The 24,205-nt window shown below is 35.8% G+C and overlaps 1 protein-coding gene across 2 annotated transcripts in view; it reads left to right on the top strand.

Moving 5' to 3' along the window:
* LOC128212110 (C-terminal-binding protein-like) overlaps positions 1–24,205 on the top strand; it is a 50,433-nt gene that overhangs the window by 783 nt on the left and 25,445 nt on the right. The window lies entirely within an intron of this gene.

Raw genomic sequence — 24,205 nt, 5'->3', positions numbered from 1 at the left:
TCCACTTTCCTGAATTTAAGATGTAAAGGAAACGTTTTGATGTAGGTGAATAGTTAGACAAACAATACTGAGCAGTTGCCTTTTCTGGATTAATTTTGAAATTATCTTAAAATATTGTCTGAATTATTGAATATAATTGCATGAAATTGTGACAAAGCAATGTTGCGTCCTATATTAACCAACATGGAAAAAAATACAATTAATTATTATATATTTTTCTGTATGAAATGTGGTCATAAATGACTTCCAAAAACATGCATTAGTGCCTAAATATTCGGATTTTTTTAATGAACAAAGTAAACATCATCAAGTCAATATTTAAATGAAAATCATGCATGAAATGTTTAACCTATGTATATATTTTTTATACTTTTCAGAAGTATACGTATATTCACGGCCTGTAAACACCAGCTCCACCACTTTACGGTGGTGCAAAGAAAAAGAGCTGTCGACACTTCCGTGGTGGATCTGTGGACTATGTTTACATAAACAAACGTGAGTATGATTAATATTTCAATTGATAATTTCATTTAGCGGACATATTTCGAAAATCGGAGAATGTGGTACCGTGTTAGAACACTTCTACTATAGGCTGGTTACTATTTCGTTTCAATATTGTGCAAACTGGTGTCAGGAGCTTTTCTCCCGAATCGAACTAGTGCATATTTTGTGATCTGATTGAATAGCAAGTACATTTAGATGCTTACACACCCTGTAAGAACATTCTCACGCATGCAAACATAACTGTTATGTATAGTACTTATGCTGGAACACAACAAAACTGATAAGCACTTCTTAAAAAGGAAAAATGCACATATTTATAAAAGTGGTGGCGCTGTTGCCCTAGTGGTGGCGCTATCGAGTATGTTTTGCGCTTGAAGTAATATAAAATATAAACGCTTTTGGAATGAATACAAAAGTTGCTAGGTTTATTATTCATTGAACATTATGCTGGTTATGCATACTACTTGCGGAAACAAAACTCTACGCTAACTACTCTACGCGAACTACCTTAACCTTACTGAAAACTATTTCGAAAATAAATGGCTAGGTGCTGTTAATTTTACCATATAAATATAAGTATTTATCATGTGGGTCCGGTTATTAGAGAGGTATTCTTGCATACCGGACGTGTATTCCCGGTCATTTGACCAGTGCTGGAAAAACGCATCTTAAACCACCATGTAAGATGAGTTATGGGCCACAACGCGCTACTTCTTATTTCTTTTATTGTATGGTTTATGAAAAGTACATCATTTCATTTCAATAAAGCTCAATCAATTATAAGTATGCAATTAATTTAAATGGATAATGAATAATCGTAATAACGCGATTTAAATAGTTACTATTTGACATCAATAGTGATTTAAAATTACTGCGCTTTATGACATCAGTAAACAACGTTTCACGCGCTTTTTGGTAAAATGTACAAAAGTGCGTTTTTTACCTCAATTCTTCCACAAATTGATAATTTTAGATATGCAAGAAAAAATATCAATCATGTTTTTCCGGTACGGAAAGAAAAATCGGTCACGCTACGTGGCCGGTAACTCGGCAAACCTCTTTACCGGCTTACGCGCGTGCACTCGGGTCGGATTTTCTATCCGTACTGGACACACATGATAGATAGTTATATTTATATGGTAAAATTAACAGCACGTAGCCGTTTGTTTTCGAAATAGTTTTCAGTTTTGTTTCCGCAAGTAGTAGTATGCATAACCAGCATAATGTTCAATGAATGATAAACATAGCAACTGTTGTATTCATTCCAAAAGCGTTAACTTTTTATATTACTTCGAGTGCAAAACATACTCGATAGCGCCACCACTAGGGCAACAGCGCCACCACTTTTATAAATATGTGCATTTTACCTTTTTAAGAAGTGCTTATCAGTTTTGTTGTGTTCCGGCATAAGTATCATACATAACAGTTATGTTTGCATGCGTGAGAATGTTCTTTCGGGGTGTGTAAGCACCGAAATGTACTTGCTATTCAATCAGATCTCAAAATATGCAAAAATTTGATTCGGGAGAAAAGCTCCTGACACCACAGTTTGCACAATATTGAACTGAAATAGTAACCAGCCTACAGTAGAAGTGTTCTTACACGGCACCACATTCTCTGATTTTCGAAATATGTCAGTAAAATGAAATTATCAAATAAAATATAAATCATACTCACGTTTGTTCATGTAAACATAGGGCACAGCTCCACCACGGAAGTGTCGACAGCTCTTTTTCTTTGCACCACCGTAAAGTGGTGGAGCTGGTGTTTACAGGCCGTGATATTAAGCCTATCCAAACTACTCCTTTGTCCAAATATGCAAAAGTTTGAAAGTACAAATCTGCTACCTTTTTGCTTTGTTTCACATCAAATGCTGCACAGCACAAAAACAATGGTAACAAGAGTTTATTTACTCTATATGTATTATCACATTGTGTAAGGTGATTGATGATATGTCATTAACTTTGTATAGTAATTCTTATATTTAAAGATACCTCTGCGGAACCAAATATAAAAGCGTGCACTGTATGACGTCATCCCCCATGTAACTAAATATTGACATTTGGAAAAGCAAAATTTTAGAGGTACTTATTTTGTGATAATAGTCACATAGCTGCACTGTTGTGTTGTTTCTGTTGCTATGGAGGTCAGTGATGTTGACTGTGATTATTCTATTTTAATCCCGGTCTCCGAAACGTTTTCTTTTACAGTTTCTAATTTTTAAGGCAAACCCGGAATTTCTGGACAACTGCCCAGTTTAGAACATGTTTTTATTAAGAAATGTTAACCATATGGTAAAACAATGATCTACAAACTTATTTTTAATTCCTTTTCATTTAGACTGTTTCTTTGTCAGATGCAGTGGTTATTTCTCTTTGTCAAGAGAAAGCACTACCAGTCTTCGTCGTAACTGGGTTGCCCGAAGCCGGGGACAAGTAAATACTGTTTCGGACAAGTCAAAATTCCCAGGTGGTTGCCCGAAAGGGCAAGTGCATTTTTACGAAATTTAAATCCCTTAGTTATCAGAATTTCTTCAGCAACAATTCTCAAATTCTGAATGAACTTTCTAAATATTGGCTTTCAATATATTTAGGTATGAATTGGTGACGTCACAGCATTCCGCATGCTCAGCATTTGTAGCATTCATTTAATAAGTATCTAAGCTTCTGCCCGATGCTTAGACGCTTATTAATTAAATAATAAATTTATTAGCTTCTAATCGTCTGCCCGATACATGGACGCTTATTAATGAAATACTTCTCTTGTTTGTGATTTGGTTATTAAATGATGAATTTTAAGTATTTGATGAGGATGAGGATGGTCAGGTGATGATGATGACTAAGACTCTGAAGACCTTTTTTCAATTTGCTGCTTGTTTTCAATTTGCTGCTATCCTTGAGGGAATAAATGAACACTACAATTTGATTATTATTGCGTTTTTTTAAATTATTTTGGGCAAGTAAAAGTGTTTTGACAATCTCATTTGAATTAAGCTTGTATCAATGAATATCTAAATTGGCTATGATGGCTCTAGAGCTCTTACAAATTGCCACATCGCAAAAAAGTATTGACAGAATACTTGTCGCAAAAATGTGTGACATTTCCATATTATCAGACTTGGGGGGGGGGGGGGGGGGGGTGTCGCCGGGTCCGGACCGATTGAGGTTCCAAACTTTTAGAAGCCCTGCCTAGGACCTTTTCCTTTTAGTGTAAGGCGACATGTCAACCGATGTAACTGTAAAGCTTGTGGCTGGGTGCATTAAAGCATGTCTGCACAATTAACAGGGTTGGTAAGACTTACCAACGGAAGGCATGTTGGGCCCAACAAGTTGTAAAGGCCCGGCAGAAACCCTGCATCAGGGCTTGAATTTAGCACTCACACACTTGCAAAATGCGAGTGAAAATTGGAAAATGCGAGTTGAGTTTGCAAAACTTTGAGAGTAAAAACTGGAAAAAAAGCAACTTTCAATTGTAAACACATCAAAAATGATGACATATACGCAAGCATGTTAAGCTTAGAGCACATTGTAGACTGGTATTTCGTGTTCAGATTTTAGGTTGAAGTATTTGACTAATATTGTATCAATTTTGAGGCACTGTCCATCATCACGACAAGCAAAATAATCACAAGTTTTTTATGCATGTAGATTTAAAATTGCTGATGGCGATGATCCAACTAATGGTCATAGAAGCCAAAGTTTAATAAACCGTCCATAATAAATGTAACTAAATAGGAGAAGAAACTCAACATAAAATTAACCTTCAATACAGACAATGATGGGAACGTCTGCAAGATATTTTATGCAGACTGCAGTACGTTTTCTATGTTTAGGAATCTAAGGCTTTAGAAGGTGAATCGGTCTGACACAGAAAACATAGTTGCTGTTGTTTTTGATTACATTATATTTTTCTAACAAAAACAATGGGGTGAGAAAAAAATATTGAGTGAACTTCAGATTTTGCGAGTTGGAATTTCCAGCACTCCCAAAAATTTGTGAGTACAATTTTTTATCTAAACTCAAGCCCTGCTTCATCAGTAAGGTCCTCATGTTTTGTGTGTTGCTAGAACAGATTGTATCTTTGCTCATAACTAATTTACTAAAAGCCTTGCTTGTCGTGTGACGTAGTCATGGTAGTTATGTAAAAGGGGTTTGCTAGTTTCGAAAAGGCCAAGCAGCTTGAGAGGCATTGCGTGGAATAGGGGTTGGTGTCAGGTTTTCATTTTAAAACCTTTATTAATGCATTTTCATTTATTTCCAGACTTTAACACAATGTTGTTGTTTTTCAAATATTGAAGGTGTCAAAATCTCAAATATGTGTCTTTTTGGGGGTAGCATTAGTGAACTTGTCTGAAATCTCCTTTTGTACAATGTCACATTTTTCTTCTAAAAGCATCTTAATTGAAGAAAAAAGACAGTTAATCATTTGAAACAATCATAATGGCATAAATAAAGGTCTGGTTATTAAGTGTAAGGGTAAGGGGCGAATCTTATTTTTGTATGAATGTTACATTCAGATCAGGCCTAAAAAAAAAATACATTTGGTTCGGGTTACCCGACCCTACCTACGGAATAGGCGCCGACCCTACCGTTTTTATAGTCAGTTTGAAAAAAAAATGAAAAACTAAAAAAAAAAAAAAAAAAAAATTCGTTTTTTTTTTAATTGCTTTTTAATATTAAGTTTAAACCTTAAATGCTTGTACAGAAGATAGCTTTAACACCATTCTCCAATGATGAAAATTATATTCTTATATAAAACCTAATAAAAAAAAAAAAAAATAAAAAAAAAAAAAGCCTACCTACCCTACCTATTTTTTTTAAGGATGTAACCCTAACCAAACAATTTTTTTTTTTTAGGCCTCAGCTGTCTAATTGTCTTCGGGTAAATAATGTTTAAAAATGCACTCTTACTCCCAAATAAGATGTACCACAATTAAAACAATTTGGAAAAGGATGAATAAATATCGAAAACAATGTTTTTTATGAAGGATACAGTATTTCTACCTTAAGAGACTATAGTTTATCACTTAAAATATTTAAGGACTCTCCAGGAATTCAATATTTGTTTAACAGTGTTCGAAATTCGCAGTGGTCCGATAGCCTGAGGCTACCAAATTTCAGCTCGGGCTACCGAATTACCGTAAAAACTAGCCCAATCGGGCTACCGTTTATTCCAAATGTTATTTAATAAAAAAAACATGCCAATTAAACGCGTAAAGCATAGTGTTTCAGTGATTTTTTTTCGTGAAATTTACCGCCGTATAACGGCTGTTTCCCCTCGCCGAAAATCGTCCAATTTTCCCAAAAAATAGTCATATTGTCCCAAAAAAATGTAATCAATTCCCCCCAGAAATGAATAAAAAATACAAATATAAATTGTGCTTTTTGTTTTTATTTCGTTACCAATGCATTTTAAATACGATGCGAACGCGCAACAATAAGCAGGAACCGGTTCGATCCGGGATAAGGCCCGTGAAATACACCGTTTCTGATCATCATCACCGAGACGCAAGTAATTCATCTAATGACACTGATCAATTTGTTTACAATTTACGACGTTTTGACTTCAACTTTCCGGCAAATAATAACATATAATAATTGATAGCATTGCCTTATAGCAAAATGTAGCATTCAACTTAAAAGTTTAATCATAAATATGTCACATGATAGCAAATACTACGTTAAAAGACTCAACAAAAGTGTTTTTTGTTACTTATGTATAATTTCAGTGTAACTTTGTTTATTGTGTTTTTTTAAGATCTCGCATTTAATTAACATATCACAAGACCAGAAAGCTGAAATTGCAATTTGTTTGGTGAGAAAGTGATAATGCTTAATAGGGATCATTTGGCACAAAAATAATGTTTTTACATGTTTTTATGATAGTAACTGTCATTAAAGAGAGTTGAAACAGTTATAATAGGCGTCTTTGTTACTGCATGGTTATTTTAAATGACCATTTTAATGTTCATTTTATTTTCCCAATTTTGGGAGTTAACGCGCTTATTTTCCCAATTGTAAAGCCACAGGTGGTTTTGAAAATTTAAATAAAAATCACTGTGTTTTTATACCCTTATTATTTATTAAATTAAGAATGCTTCCTACCAGGCAACTCGGCCCATTATGTGAATTAACAATAACTTTGGCAGTTTTCGCTAAATTCGATGGCAGTGAAAAAACAGCTATGCTTAATATCAATATCAAAATTGATACTTTATTTATTGTCGAAAATTTAATGATAGATTAGTTTTTAATGCGTAAAAGATAATAAACATTTAACAAATATCGTCTTAACTGCACAGGAAACAGGTTCCCGTTTATTTCCTGACAAATTTAATCAATAGTTAGGAGAACTGTTGGACATAGTTAAATCATTGAATCATTGTCAATTAACAGAACAGTAAGGTTCTTTTATATATACCGTTAAATTGCTTTGCCATTTATTTTTAAAGAACATTTATAGGAATATTGGCAATAGAAACATCGTTTTTTTTGTTTTGTTTTTTTTACTTCCAGAACTTGAAAGTGAAACTGAAAGTAGAAATAAATGGTCATTGCAGGGTTTCCTTCAGGCCTTTATGGCTTGTCGGGCCCGATGTGCCTTCCGCTGACAAGGCTAATTACCGACACGCGTTAATTATGCCGACATGCTTTAATCCGCGCAGGACAATCCTTATCAGAACAATCATCAGTTTTGACAATACACAGTTTTGTTGCGATTGCAACGGTTGACTGACAGCCAGAAGGCGTGTCAGGACTATTACGGCATTTTTATCAGCCATTCAGGATCGACGACAGCATGAAGGCGTGTCGATGAGGATCGACGGTGCAATTAACCAAACTCCTCCTAGTCTTTATCAAAATGAGACTGTGTGAAAAACACCACTGTCGTATATTGCGACCTTCATCCCTATAATCACCTTTGAATGCAAAGTAAACAATAAGTGTTAATTGATTTTGGTAACATAAATTATGTGTCGTTTTATTTTGTTTATTGATCCCGAGTCCGTTTGTTAATTGTTCTTTTGTTTACCAATTATTAAATTGTAATTGTGAATGCAAAGTAAACAATAAGTGTTAATTGATTTTGATAGATAGATAGATAGATGGATGGATGGATGGATGGATGGATGGATGGATGGGATGGGATGGGATGGGATGGGATGGGATGGGATAGATAGATAGATAGATAGATAGATAGATAGATAGATAGATAGATAGATAGATAGATAGATAGATAGATACTTTTTATTCCTCCATAAGTGAAGAGATTAACATATATAACATATATACAGATGTAACAAAGAATATATACACACATCGATAATATGATATACACGAACATCAAAAGAACATTATGATATAATATAGATGAACATTACGAACATTAAACATTTCGAGTAATCATTTACAAAACCAACATCTTCCATGCACATATAATTATGTATAGATAGATGTAGTCTAAATTAGCAAAATATATGAACGATAATTATTCAGAGTTATCTACTCAAGATGTATTACAGACAATCTCTACATGGCGCTTTCTGTGTAAAATACAAGTGAAGCACATTTGTCCAGATTAGTAATAGCCTAGCAAAGTAAACACTAAGGTTGCCTTAAACAAAACGAAAATTAAGACAGTTTATAGTGAAGACCGTTTTTGAAGCTATTTAGTAATCTAAAGTTACACCCTCCGCAAGAGTCTGACTATTGCAACTGTGACAGGATAGTTGACAAAGCTTTCATAATAAATATCAGTACTAAGTGAAAATAAATACACACATTGATCAGTACATGTCATTGTCATTATCGACTTAAAAATATCGATCCCACACTGTTCGTAAATTGTATCCCAAAGGGAATTACGGTACCCTTCTTTCGCATGACAATAAAGTAAGAGATGAACAATAATATTGTCTGTCCTTAAATTACAGCATTTACAAATTTGTATATATGAGCGTGACACAAATAGTCCAAAATCACTTAGAATCTGCTTACAGATTGGTCGCAGTTTGGGTTTATTTCTTGCAATAATCCATAGTGGCGAACAATTATTAAAATATATCATATTTTGCATTGCTCAATTTTCGTTCACGGTTCGTTCAAAAGTAGTTTGTCTAGCTGGGAGTAACACGCTTTTATTGATAGTTTTTTCCAGTCATACTTGGATGGAAATTGCCCAGTATTTATATATTTCGTTATATAATCGACTAAAAGGTATTTTTGGCACAAGTGATAAATGTCAGGTACAAAACCTACAGTTTGTCAAAGTTGATGTAGCATATTAGTCTACTGTTGAAGATGATCTTCGCTAAATATTGACACGGAAGTCTGCACATTTGACCCCAAAATTGAAGTTTTTTACAATCGATAAGTACTTCAATAGATGTAATGTTTAAAGTAGATAAAACAAATTTAGTAGCAACACTTCTTTGAAATCCTTGCATGTGTTTTACACAAAACCTATGCGCAACTTCTAGTCTCTGAATTTTATTCTTTGATATATTAGTCCATAGTTCACAACCGTACAGGGCCCGTGGTAGGATCGCTGACTGATAATATGTCCTAAGGGTTTTTGCACTGACAGTATCAGGGTTTATACCACCGCTGCATATATTTAGATAAGATCCACGTAGTTTTGTACACGCTTCTTGAACACATTCCTGCACACTGAGAGTCTCATTGCAAATAATACCAAGATGGGTGTATTTCTTCTGTGTTGGGGCGAGGTCGTGTCCTAGAGAAAAGGACGGTTTTACAGATTGTACTAGCACACCTGATTTGTTAAACACAACAATAGCACATTCTCTCGAGTTATATAGAAATCGCCAACGTTTTGAGTAATTAGAGCAAATTTGTAACATATTTTCCATGCCGGTCTTCTAGAAGGAAACAAGTACCATGTCATCGGCAACTGTAGGCGCACTCATATTAATGTCATACAAACATAGTCCGTTATTACTTTGTTGTAGTTCATTAATCAAGTCGTTGATATAGATTAAATACAAGATCGGGGAACTCTTGCCACCTTGGCGGGTCCCCTGCAGTACCGGAAGTTCCTCCGAGTAGAGCCCCCGATACCTCACACGGCTTCTGGCGTCCTCGTACATCTCGCGAATGGCTAACAGAGTATTCGCGTTGATCGTTGGGGTGGGAGAATTTTAACCCTTTAGCGCATGTATACGAGATAGGCCGACATAGCTCATTACCAGATGTATACGCATTTGGCCGACCGTATCCATTACTGGATGTAAACGCATGGCCCGCATATTTCAATAGGGTCATTTCAATATTTCAATTTTGCATCTTTCTTTTTGTAAACAATATCCCGGATGTTTATAAAATTAAAGTTTAACCTTTTGTGTATTGATTTCCCTTGAAAATATCGTCTGCTAAATTGAGAAGGTGTTTATACTCCCAATCGCAGGTGTGATATCCCATTGTGACGTAATTAGACCACGAGCTAAGTACTGTATGGAATTTCCCCCAAATTCATTGATGCGTAAATCATTAAATTATATATTACGTCAGTTCAGTTTACCATTAAAATCAATTGAGATTATATTTACTTAAAGGTAATATTTTGTTTACAAACAAAAGAAACAATTAGTAAATGAGAAAATGATGGGTAAATTTTCTGTGAAGCTTATATAATGTCCATCATAGTTTTGGCTGTAAAATAGGTCATGTGCAAGCGTTTTGTTTGATCTAGATCTTTTTATTCATACCGGAAAATCATTTATCGGCTTTCTTTTTTTGTAAACAATTTTATGAGGGGGTAATAAAGTTAAACAGACACTTTGGACTGGATCTCTCAGCTGGATGACACCGGATATTCCTGACATATTTCTGTGTACTAATACACAAGAACATAAATTGTCCGCATTTAATCCAGATGGGTCTTTTTTATGATAGGGGTAATAAAAATTAGATCGATCCCAGCATTTTATTACCCTTTGATTTAATGCAATTATGACATTTCAAAGAAATGTTACAAATCCATCTTGAAAATACATTCACAGCTGAAATAAAATAATTTAATATTTCATCATTGACACCATTTATTAGATAATTTAATTATCTATAAAAAATGAATTCACATAAAAAAGATTTGGACACAATTATTTGGAGTAACATTGATTTTAAGGTCATACTGCTGTATTCATTTTCTCATTTTCAAATATCCAGAAAAGTACCTATGCAGATAAGGACTGCTTATCAGTAAGATGGCTATTGACTGGGAGGTGTAATCTGGCCACTTGTCTATGTGCTAAAGGGTTAAAGAACATTTATAGGAATATTGGCAATAGAAACATCGTTTTTTTTTGTTTTGTTTTTTTTACTTCCAGAACTTGAAAGTGAAACTGAAAGTAGAAATAAATGGTCATTGCAGGGTTTCCTTCAGGCCTTTATGGCTTGTCGGGCCCGATGTGCCTTCCGCTGACAAGGCTAATTACCGACACGCGTTAATTATGCCGACATGCTTTAATCCGCGCAGGACAATCCTTATCAGAACAATCATCAGTTTTGACAATACACAGTTTTGTTGCGATTGCAACGGTTGACTGACAGCCAGAAGGCGTGTCAGGACTATTACGGCATTTTTATCAGCCATTCAGGATCGACGACAGCATGAAGGCGTGTTGATGAGGATCGACGGTGCAATTAACCAAACTCCTCCTAGTCTTTATCAAAATGAGACTGTGTGAAAAACACCACTGTCGTATATTGCGACCTTCATCCCTATAATCACCTTTGAATGCAAAGTAAACAATAAGTGTTAATTGATTTTGGTAACATAAATTATGTGTCGTTTTATTTTGTTTATTGATCCCGAGTCCGTTTGTTAATTGTTCTTTTGTTTACCAATTATTAAATTGTAATTGTGAATGCAAAGTAAACAATAAGTGTTAATTGATTTTGATAGATAGATAGATAGATGGATGGATGGATGGATGGATGGATGGATGGATGGATGGATGGATGGGATGGGATGGGATGGGATGGGATGGGATGGGATGGGATAGATAGATAGATAGATAGATAGATAGATAGATAGATAGATAGATAGATAGATAGATAGATAGATACTTTTTATTCCTCCATAAGTGAAGAGATTAACATATATAACATATATACAGATGTAACAAAGAATATATACACACATCGATAATATGATATACACGAACATCAAAAGAACATTATGATATAATATAGATGAACATTACGAACATTAAACATTTCGAGTAATCATTTACAAAACCAACATCTTCCATGCACATATAATTATGTATAGATAGATGTAGTCTAAATTAGCAAAATATATGAACGATAATTATTCAGAGTTATCTACTCAAGATGTATTACAGACAATCTCTACATGGCGCTTTCTGTGTAAAATACAAGTGAAGCACATTTGTCCAGATTAGTAATAGCCTAGCAAAGTAAACACTAAGGTTGCCTTAAACAAAACGAAAATTAAGACAGTTTATAGTGAAGACCGTTTTTGAAGCTATTTAGTAATCTAAAGTTACACCCTCCGCAAGAGTCTGACTATTGCAACTGTGACAGGATAGTTGACAAAGCTTTCATAATAAATATCAGTACTAAGTGAAAATAAATACACACATTGATCAGTACATGTCATTGTCATTATCGACTTAAAAATATCGATCCCACACTGTTCGTAAATTGTATCCCAAAGGGAATTACGGTACCCTTCTTTCGCATGACAATAAAGTAAGAGATGAACAATAATATTGTCTGTCCTTAAATTACAGCATTTACAAATTTGTATATATGAGCGTGACACAAATAGTCCAAAATCACTTAGAATCTGCTTACAGATTGGTCGCAGTTTGGGTTTATTTCTTGCAATAATCCATAGTGGCGAACAATTATTAAAATATATCATATTTTGCATTGCTCAATTTTCGTTCACGGTTCGTTCAAAAGTAGTTTGTCTAGCTGGGAGTAACACGCTTTTATTGATAGTTTTTTCCAGTCATACTTGGATGGAAATTGCCCAGTATTTATATATTTCGTTATATAATCGACTAAAAGGTATTTTTGGCACAAGTGATAAATGTCAGGTACAAAACCTACAGTTTGTCAAAGTTGATGTAGCATATTAGTCTACTGTTGAAGATGATCTTCGCTAAATATTGACACGGAAGTCTGCACATTTGACCCCAAAATTGAAGTTTTTTACAATCGATAAGTACTTCAATAGATGTAATGTTTAAAGTAGATAAAACAAATTTAGTAGCAACACTTCTTTGAAATCCTTGCATGTGTTTTACACAAAACCTATGCGCAACTTCTAGTCTCTGAATTTTATTCTTTGATATATTAGTCCATAGTTCACAACCGTACAGGGCCCGTGGTAGGATCGCTGACTGATAATATGTCCTAAGGGTTTTTGCACTGACAGTATCAGGGTTTATACCACCGCTGCATATATTTAGATAAGATCCACGTAGTTTTGTACACGCTTCTTGAACACATTCCTGCACACTGAGAGTCTCATTGCAAATAATACCAAGATGGGTGTATTTCTTCTGTGTTGGGGCGAGGTCGTGTCCTAGAGAAAAGGACGGTTTTACAGATTGTACTAGCACACCTGATTTGTTAAACACAACAATAGCACATTCTCTCGAGTTATATAGAAATCGCCAACGTTTTGAGTAATTAGAGCAAATTTGTAACATATTTTCCATGCCGGTCTTCTAGAAGGAAACAAGTACCATGTCATCGGCAACTGTAGGCGCACTCATATTAATGTCATACAAACATAGTCCGTTATTACTTTGTTGTAGTTCATTAATCAAGTCGTTGATATAGATTAAATACAAGATCGGGGAACTCTTGCCACCTTGGCGGGTCCCCTGCAGTACCGGAAGTTCCTCCGAGTAGAGCCCCCGATACCTCACACGGCTTCTGGCGTCCTCGTACATCTCGCGAATGGCTAACAGAGTATTCGCGTTGATCGTTGGGGTGGGAGAATTGCAGTCCAAGTTCATTTTCAGTAATTTATAAAAGAGCCCATCGTGCCAGACCCGATCAAAGGCTTGTCGAGCGTCCAAAAAGCAGAGATATGCTGGAGATGAAAATTCCTTTGCGTAATGCAGACATTCTCTCAGTGAAAAACTGGTCATGATGCATCCTAACTGATCTTGGAATCCGCCTTGTTATCTATTCAGTTTTTCCACAATATTTCCCTTACAGTGGTCAAGCAGAACAGATTCATAGATTTTGAGAATTGTAGATGACAGGGTGATTGCTCTATAATTGTAAGGATCGTCTTTCCTCTTGTTTCCAGTCGTTTTCGAAGTCTGCAATCTCAGACGGCGTGTAAAGTGTTTTGAAATACTCGCCCCATTGTTTCACAATATCCTCACGGTTTCGATATGTAACACCGTTAAATATAATTCCGTCTCCTACTTTCATCTTTGATTGTTCTTTCCTAGCTTTTATCGTTTTCCAGAAATAGACGGAATCTGTTTCCGCCGAATGTTCTAGTCTATTGTTCAGGAGTATTAAATACTGTTCAGCATGAACTCTATGTCTTCGTCTGAACGATGCTTTCTCGGTTTTATAACGCGCCGCTATTGGATCCTGGGAGTTCCGAGGCCGTCCAGCTCGACACCACAAATCACGTGTTAATTTCATATGGTCATGGATTTTTGTAAGCTCTTCACACCAGTACGGTTTTAAGAATGTTCGAAACTTTTTGACAGGCAAACTATCAAATGCATTTTGACGCAACGATTCACATAACAATTCATAGAAGCGATCAACGTCCGTTATATCTAATAATGAGTTGTTCAGTACTTGAATATCATTTCTTAATGCACTATTATACAAATATAACATATAAACATCTTTTTTCACCTTTTTCCAATTAATACGATTCCTTGAATCTGCATTATTATCATAGGGGTTCTCATCACACGTAATACTCACACAACATAAAATAGGTCTATGCCTTGACATGTTTAGACAACAATCATCAGCCACTTCGCAATGTATACGGCAATCAACAAATTCAACTGGTATACAAATGTAGTCAAGGGTTGACGAAGCGCAGTCGTCATAAGACACATAAGTATCAATAGACCCAAAACATGTTTCAAGTAAGTTAATGGCACACAAGTTACAGTCAGAAACAAAATAATATAACCTACAGTCTCTAGTTCTAAACATATGTGCATTTAGTTTGGCATTAAAGTCACCCATAAATATAGGCATACCTTTATCACAGTACATGTTATACAAATCATACATCTTATCGAAATACCCATAATAAAATTCAATCTGGTGATTTATACAAGGGAGATATACCTGAAAAATAAATAAATATTTTCCTGGCATAATTTGCAACTGAATTCCTATAATTCTATCATCATCAATATTTAAAGGTACAACACAATTGTCCAGAGGTTTATGCCATAAAATAGACACTCCACCTCTCCCAAAGTGTCTTTTGTGTAAGGGGGTATTTTCACATATTGTATAGTGTTTATAGTCCATGAGATTGAATCCATGAAATGTAAATTGTTTGACGTCAGCCAATGTTCTGATATTCCACAGATGTCAATACCACCTTCTGTCAAGATATCACTTAGATGGGCGGCCCTAGACATAATACCAGTGATATTCCACGTCAGCATGTTTAAACATAACGTAGCCATGAGAAGAAAAGCACAATGTGTAACTGCCATTTTCAATTCTATTATGATTACATTTCTGTATACATTGTCACCAATTAATCTACATTCATTGACAGCATACTAAAGCGGTTCCCAGGTAGCTCCTCGACGTATTGCCCGCTGTCAAACGTCTGTACCATATCTGCCTGCTGTCCGGTCGCCCGTTTACGTACTGCCAGTCGCTCCTCCGCCTGTCGTCGAGTCGCAATCTGGAACCTAAGAGGGACCTCCCGGTGCGTTTGTATTTGTGTGTCCACTGGCGCTCTTGTTTCCCCGCGTTGTCGGCAGGCTATCGACCCTACTACGATGTGATGACATCTGACGTCCAGAGTAGCGTAGTGTTTCACGTGATTGCCATGGCTCGCACGTTACGTAATCAGTCCAGAATCCCTCTGTTAGAACAAGATCTGAACAGTCAATCAGCAATCAATGTTAATTTAATCAATACCCTATGGCGGTTTCTCCGTAGTGGGAATACTCGTAAGGACTTAACTGTAGGTCCTTTGCTATCGACAACGGAACTTAACACTTCCGTATTCATGCTCGCACTGAGACCTTGGATACAGAAGCGCTCCATGCACTTGCGATGAACGAATTGAAATCCATCATTTTCACGTTTAGTCACGATAACTGGAATAGGGTTACTGCTAGTTGTAAACCCACGTTTGTCAGAAACTCCTACATCATTGAACATGTATGTCACTTCCGGTATCTGTGTTTGAATCAATCACAATATTTTCGGTATCCCCAGCCTGGTCATTACATACCATTGAACAGTGGAAAGAAACTATGTCATTTTGCTGCAAGTTGACGTCGCTTCCATCTGAATGTGGTGCCACCGTCACTTTACCTTCGGTGTCTAGGAACACCTCCATATGTCTCACCCTATCCTCAAATTCTGTTATCCTTCCAACCAGGGAACTCGTATGATGTCTCATGGCATCAAGTGTCGAAGATGTAAACAATCAAATTGAGCTACTACACTCAATCAAGTCCGCCTTAATTTTCTCAGTGCTACATTTAGAAGAGATAACTTGCTCTGATCTCAGTTTGTCATTAGCATAATGTAGTTTGCTTTAAAAGAAGTAAACCAGGTTGTAGTGACGAAACAGTGTCTTTGAGTAAAGCTAACTCATTTGCACATGTGCACTTCTCTTTTTGTTGGTTTGTAGTCGAAAAACTCTTGTTTCGCTGCTGGGCAACGGACGCACGACGCACTTTCCCAGCATTTATCATTTTTTTCAACACACTAAAGTCCCCACCCTCAGTCACTTCAAGAATGTAAAAAATATCTTGGGCTAGCCGAACAGCAACTGGTTCACCTGTGCGCGATGTCATCTGGCGCTTCAACTCTGCATTCTGGTCAAATGGAAAATCCTCACTTGTTTGTTTTAAGTTTTCAAAATACTGGCATCTGATTCGGTCTAGGTCACTCTCACAAGATGCATATTCTCGTACTATGCGTTGAACATATCTTTTGGGTAATCCCGGTAAAGTTTCACAAGCACCCGGTATTCTTCGACAACCTTGAAGTCAGCATCCTCCAAGTCATTCAATCCATCATGGTCATCAGAATCACCATGACAACTGTTGTGATCATTTGCCTGACCGGTACACTTGTCTATATCACGTGATGCATGATCGTCTGACCACTGACCCTCATTAAATGATATAATTGCCTCGGTGTCAGACTGAACAAACGACCGATCACACTGTCCTGGAGAAATGTCCAATTGCATATTTGATTATCTTAGCCCCACCTTGCCAATATTTACAAATATTTGCAATGACTGCAGTGTTTTTTTCCGGCCCAATTCCCCTCCTGAAAAATTATATTGTTTTCCTATTCAGGTAAAAATATCAGGGCCTTCATTTCTTTTTAGTAACATTTGATTTAGCAAATGTTTCAATTAGGTGCCTTTCATGAATATGTTGATAGGTTTGTTGAGTATAAGGTTTGAAAGCAAGTTTAACATAATATGAATCATGTTAATATTTTTCCCATTTTTGCCAAAACGACCCTAATTTTTCCCCTATCAAACGGGCCCCGTGCAACAATACTACCATAAGTATCATGAGTATTGTGCAATATTTTGACAGAAAATTTATAGGACTTTCAATCTTTGGTGATGATTCTGATAATAAAAAGGGGAATAAAGGGATTCAAGGCGATAATAGAGCAATTGTGTAACAGGAACTTCCCAGTTTAAAAGGGGCATGCAATGAGAAAAGTGGTAGGGACTGACCGCCCTTAAAAAACAAGGCTAGCTGGAGCACTTGAAGTCTGCATGAATTGATGGATTTTTTCATAGAGTTTAGAATTTCATCAATGGCTGGTCCATGCTCATAGCAGTGTGTGTAAAAACATTTTAGACAAGTGCTCTGTACATTTTGTTTGACTTCTTTTAAGTCTACGCAGGACATTTCAATGTTATTTAGGCCGATTTTTGAAACTAACAGCAGTGGGTCCTTCGCCTCTGATAGTCAATTTTCAAAAAAAATCCATACCCAATCAAGAGAGAAGTTTCAAAGGTGGGATTCATTGTAACCAAATGTGTCAACTGCCTGCCAGAAGCTCTCCAAATATCTTTAGTCCTTTATAAACAGGATTAAGGACAGGTTCTAGTGCACCAGTCAATTGTAACCACAGCCCCCCCAGGTCCGGGGAATAGCGGGGACTTTGACTTTCGGTCCAGCCAACCCCGGCTAAAATCCCAGCCCTGCGGGGACAAACAGATAGTAAAATCCCCGCAAAATGCCCCCGCACCCCAGGGACCCTAGGTAAGGCCATTCCCCGCTATATTTAAAGTGAAGACAAAACCACTGCATTCATCCGGCACTGCGGGGCCTCCTGAAAGGTTAAAACACGGCCCATTTCCCCGGCTATCCCCGGTATACCCCTGGACCAGGGGGCGCCGTGGTTACAATTGACTCGTGCATAGATAAAGAGAACGAAGGGTGTTTCGCCATGTTCTTCTTTGGTAGCACCATTCTTCCTTCATGGAATTAAATACGTTGTCAAATATTTCTTTGTTTTGATTAAAACTTATAATATGATTAAAAACACTAAGTTTAGGTTTTGGGCCGTTAAAACCTTATGATTCTTCAATTGAACACAATCACGAACATATTTTATCAAATCTATAATAATTTTTTTTTACAGAACCAGAAACAATGTCTCTGATCAATAATTCTTTTAAGCACCCTGCCCTCTTTAAAACTTGGCTAAAACCCCGCTAAGCTCATTTTTTTGTTTTGGTGTTATTTGTGTAATACTCTCAATTTAAAGAGTTCAGAATGGAAAGGAAACTATCGTCATCAGTGTTCTCAATAAGAACCGGCTGCCGGCCAAAATGGCAATAGGGCCGGTTCAAATTTGGAAAACTAAATGAATTTTCAGTAGAATAAGTAGAAGCTGGTTGTTTACTATTTGAGACGGTTCAACCAAAACTTATTGAGAACCCTGTTCATGATATGATAATCACATTAAATTAAGTTTTGTTTTGTAAAACAATTTTTTGTAAGTAGTTTGGCTCAATGAAACCAGACACTTAAGCTTGTTACCCTTATTATGTGTCGTGAAATGAAGGCCAGTTCTCTAAGGTATGGTAGATCTGTAATAGATTTATACCAAGGGCATTAACTTCTGTGAAAAAGCACTGGCAATTTAAAGATGCTCTCCCTTTTGAGAAAATTGATAAAAATCTATGTATACTGAGTTCTTCAATATTTAAATAGAAGGTTTTGGTTTATAGTAGTAGATTGCATGAAATTGAGACATTTCGCTGTGAAATAAAGGTGTAAAACCAGCAAAAACCCTCATGTTACGGACGCTTGTACATACTCTATACAATCATCTTCAACAACATACTTTCGTGTGTTTTTTTCTTTTTCAAGGTAGAACAAGTGCAAATCATAACATACATTTCATCTTTTTTGCCTCATTTCGTAAAAATAAATTAGTCATTGCAATTAGAAAACACACACTATATTTTAGATGCAGGGTCGAATTTCAAATGCTTATATCTTTTACCTCCTGATGTACTATGTGTAAAAGTATTTATATAAATGATTATAAACACAGACTTGCATGTATATAGTAAACAATCAGATGACTGATAACATTTTATGATCTTGTTTCAAATTCAAATGGCAAAAGCGCAGACATTGACTGGGGAATTGTAGATAGATGGAATTTATCATTGATTTCACAATGTTACTTCAATGTTCCAGTGCGTCTTGTTACAGACAAGCCAGTGAGAGAATGTACGTTTAACAAATGTCTTGATCAATATTTTCATATCGGCTCCTATCCAACCTAAAAGAACATGGTCGTCAGTGTATAAATGGCTTGTGCAGTCATCGACAATAGTGTCTCAGGCGTCTCTGTCTGTGTTGCGCGGAATTCTGCAATTTTTTCAATAATCGCTGGATGCTTTGCATGATTACCTATATCTGCTGTTAAAGTTACAACTCTCTTCGACTGTGGTGTACATGATATTGGTTCCGTTACATTGTATTTTGGCTTTTCCTATAGATAGATTGCTGCTTTATGTTCTCACCTTTCTAATATTGAACTTATCTGTTTTGCCATGCTTGTAGAAAGAAACGTTTTTGTGAAAGGGGAATGTGAATTTATAGATCAGGTTACTGTTGATCATTAGGCCAAGAAAATACAAGTGAATCTTGAGATCAGCCATTTGTATAAAATGGGTTAATTCTTAGGTTTGGTTAAAGCTAGTTGAAGTGTTATTGATTGGTCAATATTTATCCAATAATGACATGAAAAATTCAAGTGCTTGCATGTGCAAAATAATCAAAAGGTAACCTGCAGATAAGTTGCAGAGTTTTAAACAATTGGTCCCAGGTAACTATTGATCATTAGGCCAAGAAAATGCAAGTGAATCTATATACATCAGGAGGTAACTATTGATCATTAGGCCAGGAAAATGCAAGTGAATCTATACATTAGGTAACTATTGATCATTAGGCCAAGAAAATGCAAGTGAATCTATACATTAGGTAACTATTGATCATTAGGCCAAGAAAATAAAAGTGAATCTATACATCAGGAGGTAACTATTGATCATTAGGCCAAGAAAATGCAAGTGAATCTATACATTAGGTAACTATTGATCATTAGGCCAAGAAAATGCAAGTGAATCTATACATAAGGAGGTCACTATTGATCATTAGGCCAAGAAAAGGCAAGTGGATCTATACATCAGGAGGTAACTATTGATCATTAGGCCAAGAAAATGCAAGTGGGTTTAGGTCAAGATATGTAGAGATTCTGCCTTCTAAGCCAATGGGACAAACAATGTCTTAAAATGCAGGAGTGTAGCTAACCCTTTATTCTTGTGGATTCATAATTGTGCTGGGGGTCTGGGGGCGTGCACCCCTTCCCCCCCCCCCCCTTAAATTTTTGAAAACTGGTGAAATCTGGTGCATTCTTGGCGTCCTGAGGTGCTTTATTAACCAGGTTTTCAACGAAAACCAGGTTATTAGAATGAGGTTGTCGTTTCGTCAAACATTGGTTTCTGTTCAATAACTTTAGTTAGCATTGATAGATATTGATGAAACTTGGTGTGTAGGTAGCTTATGGGAAGAGCTAGCTTGGGATTGCTTTTGAGGGGGGTGGGGCTAAGGTCAAGGTCACTGTTACTAAAAATAGAAAAATGGTTTCTGCCCAATAACTTTAGTTAGCATTGATAGATATTTACGAAACTTGGTGTGTAAGTTGCTTATGTGATGAGCTAGCTTGGGATTGCTTTTGAGTGGGGAGGGGCTAAGGTCAAGGTCACTATTATTTAAAATAGAAAAATGGTCAAGGTCACTGTTACTTAAAATAGAAAAATGGTTTCTGCCCAATAACTTTAGTTAGCATTGATAGATATTGATGAAACTTGGTGTGTATGTAGCTTATGAGAAGAGCTAGCTTGGGATTGCTTTTGAGGGGGATGGGGCTAAGGTCAAGGTCGCCTGTTACTAAAAATAGAAAAATGGTTTCTGCCCAATAACTTTAGTTAGCATTGATAGATATTGACGAAACTTGGTGTGTAGGTAGCTTATGTGAAGAGCTAGCTTGGGATTGCTTTTGAGGGGGTTGGGGTTTAGGTCAAGGTCACTATTACTTAAAATAGAAAAATGGTCAAGGTCACTGTTACTTAAAATAGAAAAATGGTTTCTGCCCAATAACTTTAGTTAGCATTGACAGATATTGATGAAACTTGGTGTGTAGGTAGCTTATGTGAAGAGCTAGCTTTGGATTGCTTTTGAGTGGGGAGCGGCTTATTTCAAGGTCACTATTACTAAAAATAGAAAAATGGTTTCCGCCCAATAACTTTAGTTAGGATTGACAGATATTGATGAAACTTGGTGTGTAGGTAGCATGTAAAGAGCTAGCTTGGGATTGCTTTTGAGTGGGGAGGGGCTACGGTCAATTTCACTGTTCCTTGAAATAGAAAAAATGTTTTTTGCCAAATAACTTTAGATTGCATTGATAGATATTGATTAAACTTGGTGTTTGGGTAGCTTATGTAAAGAGCTAGCTTGGGGTTGCTTTTGAGGGGGGTGGGGCTAAGGTCAAGGTCACTGTTACTAAAAATAGAAAAATGGTTTCTGCCCAATAACTTTAGTTAGGATTGATAGATATTGAAGAAATTTTGTGTGTAGGTACTAGTAGCTTATGTGAAGAGCAAGCTTGGAATTTCTTTTGAGGGGGGTGGGGACAAGGTCACTTTTACTAAAAATAGAAAAATGGTTTCTGCCCAATAACTTTAGTTAGCATTGATAGATATTGATGAAACTTAGAGCGAAGGTAGCTTATGTGAATAGCTAGCTTGGGAGGTGGGGTCAAGGTCACTGTTCCTAAAAATAGAAAAATATTTTTCTGCCCAACAACTTAGTTAGAATTGATGGATAGTGATGAATCTTAGTGTGAATATAGCTTATATGAAGCTGCAGATTGAACTTGCTCATACAACAAATTAATTGGCTATAATTTCTGATTGCCCATAACAAAAACCTGGTTTCGTCGCATTGCGGCGCTTCTAGTTTATTTCTGTCACCAAAAAACAACAAAATACTTTTTATAGCTTTCTGCCAAATTTGAATTTCCAATTTAAGTCAAAATGACATATATTTTTCCAATATCAGAAAATCCTGGGATCCATTCCCGTTCCCTAAAAGGTGGAATAAACAACACTGCGATGAGAAACTGCAATACAAAAGCATTTGGAAACATAATTGTTCAGCCATGATAAACAATCATGCATAATGTCATATTGAAGTTTGATTAAACCTTAGTATTTATCGTATTTTATTAATTAGAATTATTTCTTTATTGTTATTCTCAAATACAAGTGTGGTTAATGCATTTATTTATTAAATGAATTTTGCAAGATTGCTGGTTCAAAGTGTTTTTGTTTTTTACTTCATGTAACAAAACAAACAACAAAAGAAAGCCATAATTGATAAGACAATGGAATGTTGACTGTAAAACATTACTTCAATGTGTTGCTCTCTGGCTTATCATACATGTACACAGTACTTAAAAACCAGCTATACTATAAATTATGAAATGATTAATGTGAGCGCAGTGTACAAACATTGTAATGATCGTTGTCCTAATTTGGTACATAACAAGTCAAGTAAGCTGTGTATTCTTAACTTGCACGCTGTCTGATTACAGCTAGATACATGACCTTGCTTAAAATTGTTTACAAGCATTAACTTGAGATATTTATACAGACATGTACAATGACAATTTATAGCTATGATATTGAATAAGTTGTTTTTGTTTTGTCACGCAATACAGCATTTCTTTGAAAGACATTTTAGAAATTCCAGGGTCTATCTGTTATGCGTATTTGTTTTGTGAAACTGTTATAATGATCAGAATAAGGTAGATGTACGATCTTGAAGATAAAGTGAAATTCTTGGCAATTTTTCCAATTGTGTTATATTTGCTAAGCAAAAGTGTCCAATGATTTTATAGGAACAAAAACACAACATTGGTCTGTTATCTTGATAACATACATAAATTTAAGTTATCAATGATTCATAAGTCAAACAGAACAATATGGTAAAAATGTGGAGTTGTAACTATGAAGAAAAATTAAGCAGTTTAAATTTCACAAGTATTTGCGCTAACTATATATTACAGTTCCTGTGGATGTTAAATGCACACTTTCAATTTAACGCCACTTTGCTTTCAACATGAAGGGTTCTTTCAGTTAATACAGGTACAATATACATGTTGAAACATAGCTAGCACATTCTTTGGTGTTGAATAATAATAACATGGTTAGAAAATGTAGGTTCCTTGAACCCACTTCATAGTGTACATGATATGCAAATGCTTAATTTGAGACTTGTCCTTCCGTTTAAATTTGTACCGTACTTGTACTGTTAGTCTTTCCTTGTGTTTATAGTTGTACCATACTTTTTCTATTAGTCTGTCCTTCCGTTTATAGTTGTACCGTACTTGTACTGTTAGTCTGTCCTTCCGTTTATTGTTGTACCGTACTTGTTCTGTTTGTGTGTCCTTGTGTTTCTAGTTGTACCATAAATGTCCTGTAGTGATGTACCTTTGTTTATTAATTGTACCATACTTGTTCCATTGTTCTGTTCATACTTTTGAAATCTGAATTTGAAAGTTGTACTGCATACTGTGTCTATAACATTTTCCTTTGACTGTTTTCCAAATGCCACTGAAGTATAACAAGAATAGGACAAACAAGTTGTTTTGAAAAGTTGATACATACTAATACAGTATAATGTTAAATTGATGTATTTGAACACAGTGAGGTACTTTTTAAAAATAATTTGAGATGGTATGTTTTGGAAGGTATTTTTTTACCTTTTCTGATCACCTGAAATATTGCTATCTACTGTTTGATGCTGTCTTGTTGGTCAAGATTGCTCTCTTGTCATGTTTTCAGGCCCAGAACCCTAAGATATTGCCCTAGTTTTTGTCTGGGTTGGGTA

This window comes from Mya arenaria, chromosome 12 (genome assembly GCF_026914265.1).
Source record: "Mya arenaria isolate MELC-2E11 chromosome 12, ASM2691426v1".
Classification (NCBI taxonomy): Eukaryota; Metazoa; Mollusca; class Bivalvia; order Myida; family Myidae; genus Mya; species Mya arenaria.
Note: the sequence above shows the minus strand (reverse complement) of the source record. Positions and strands in the feature narration are given on the sequence as shown.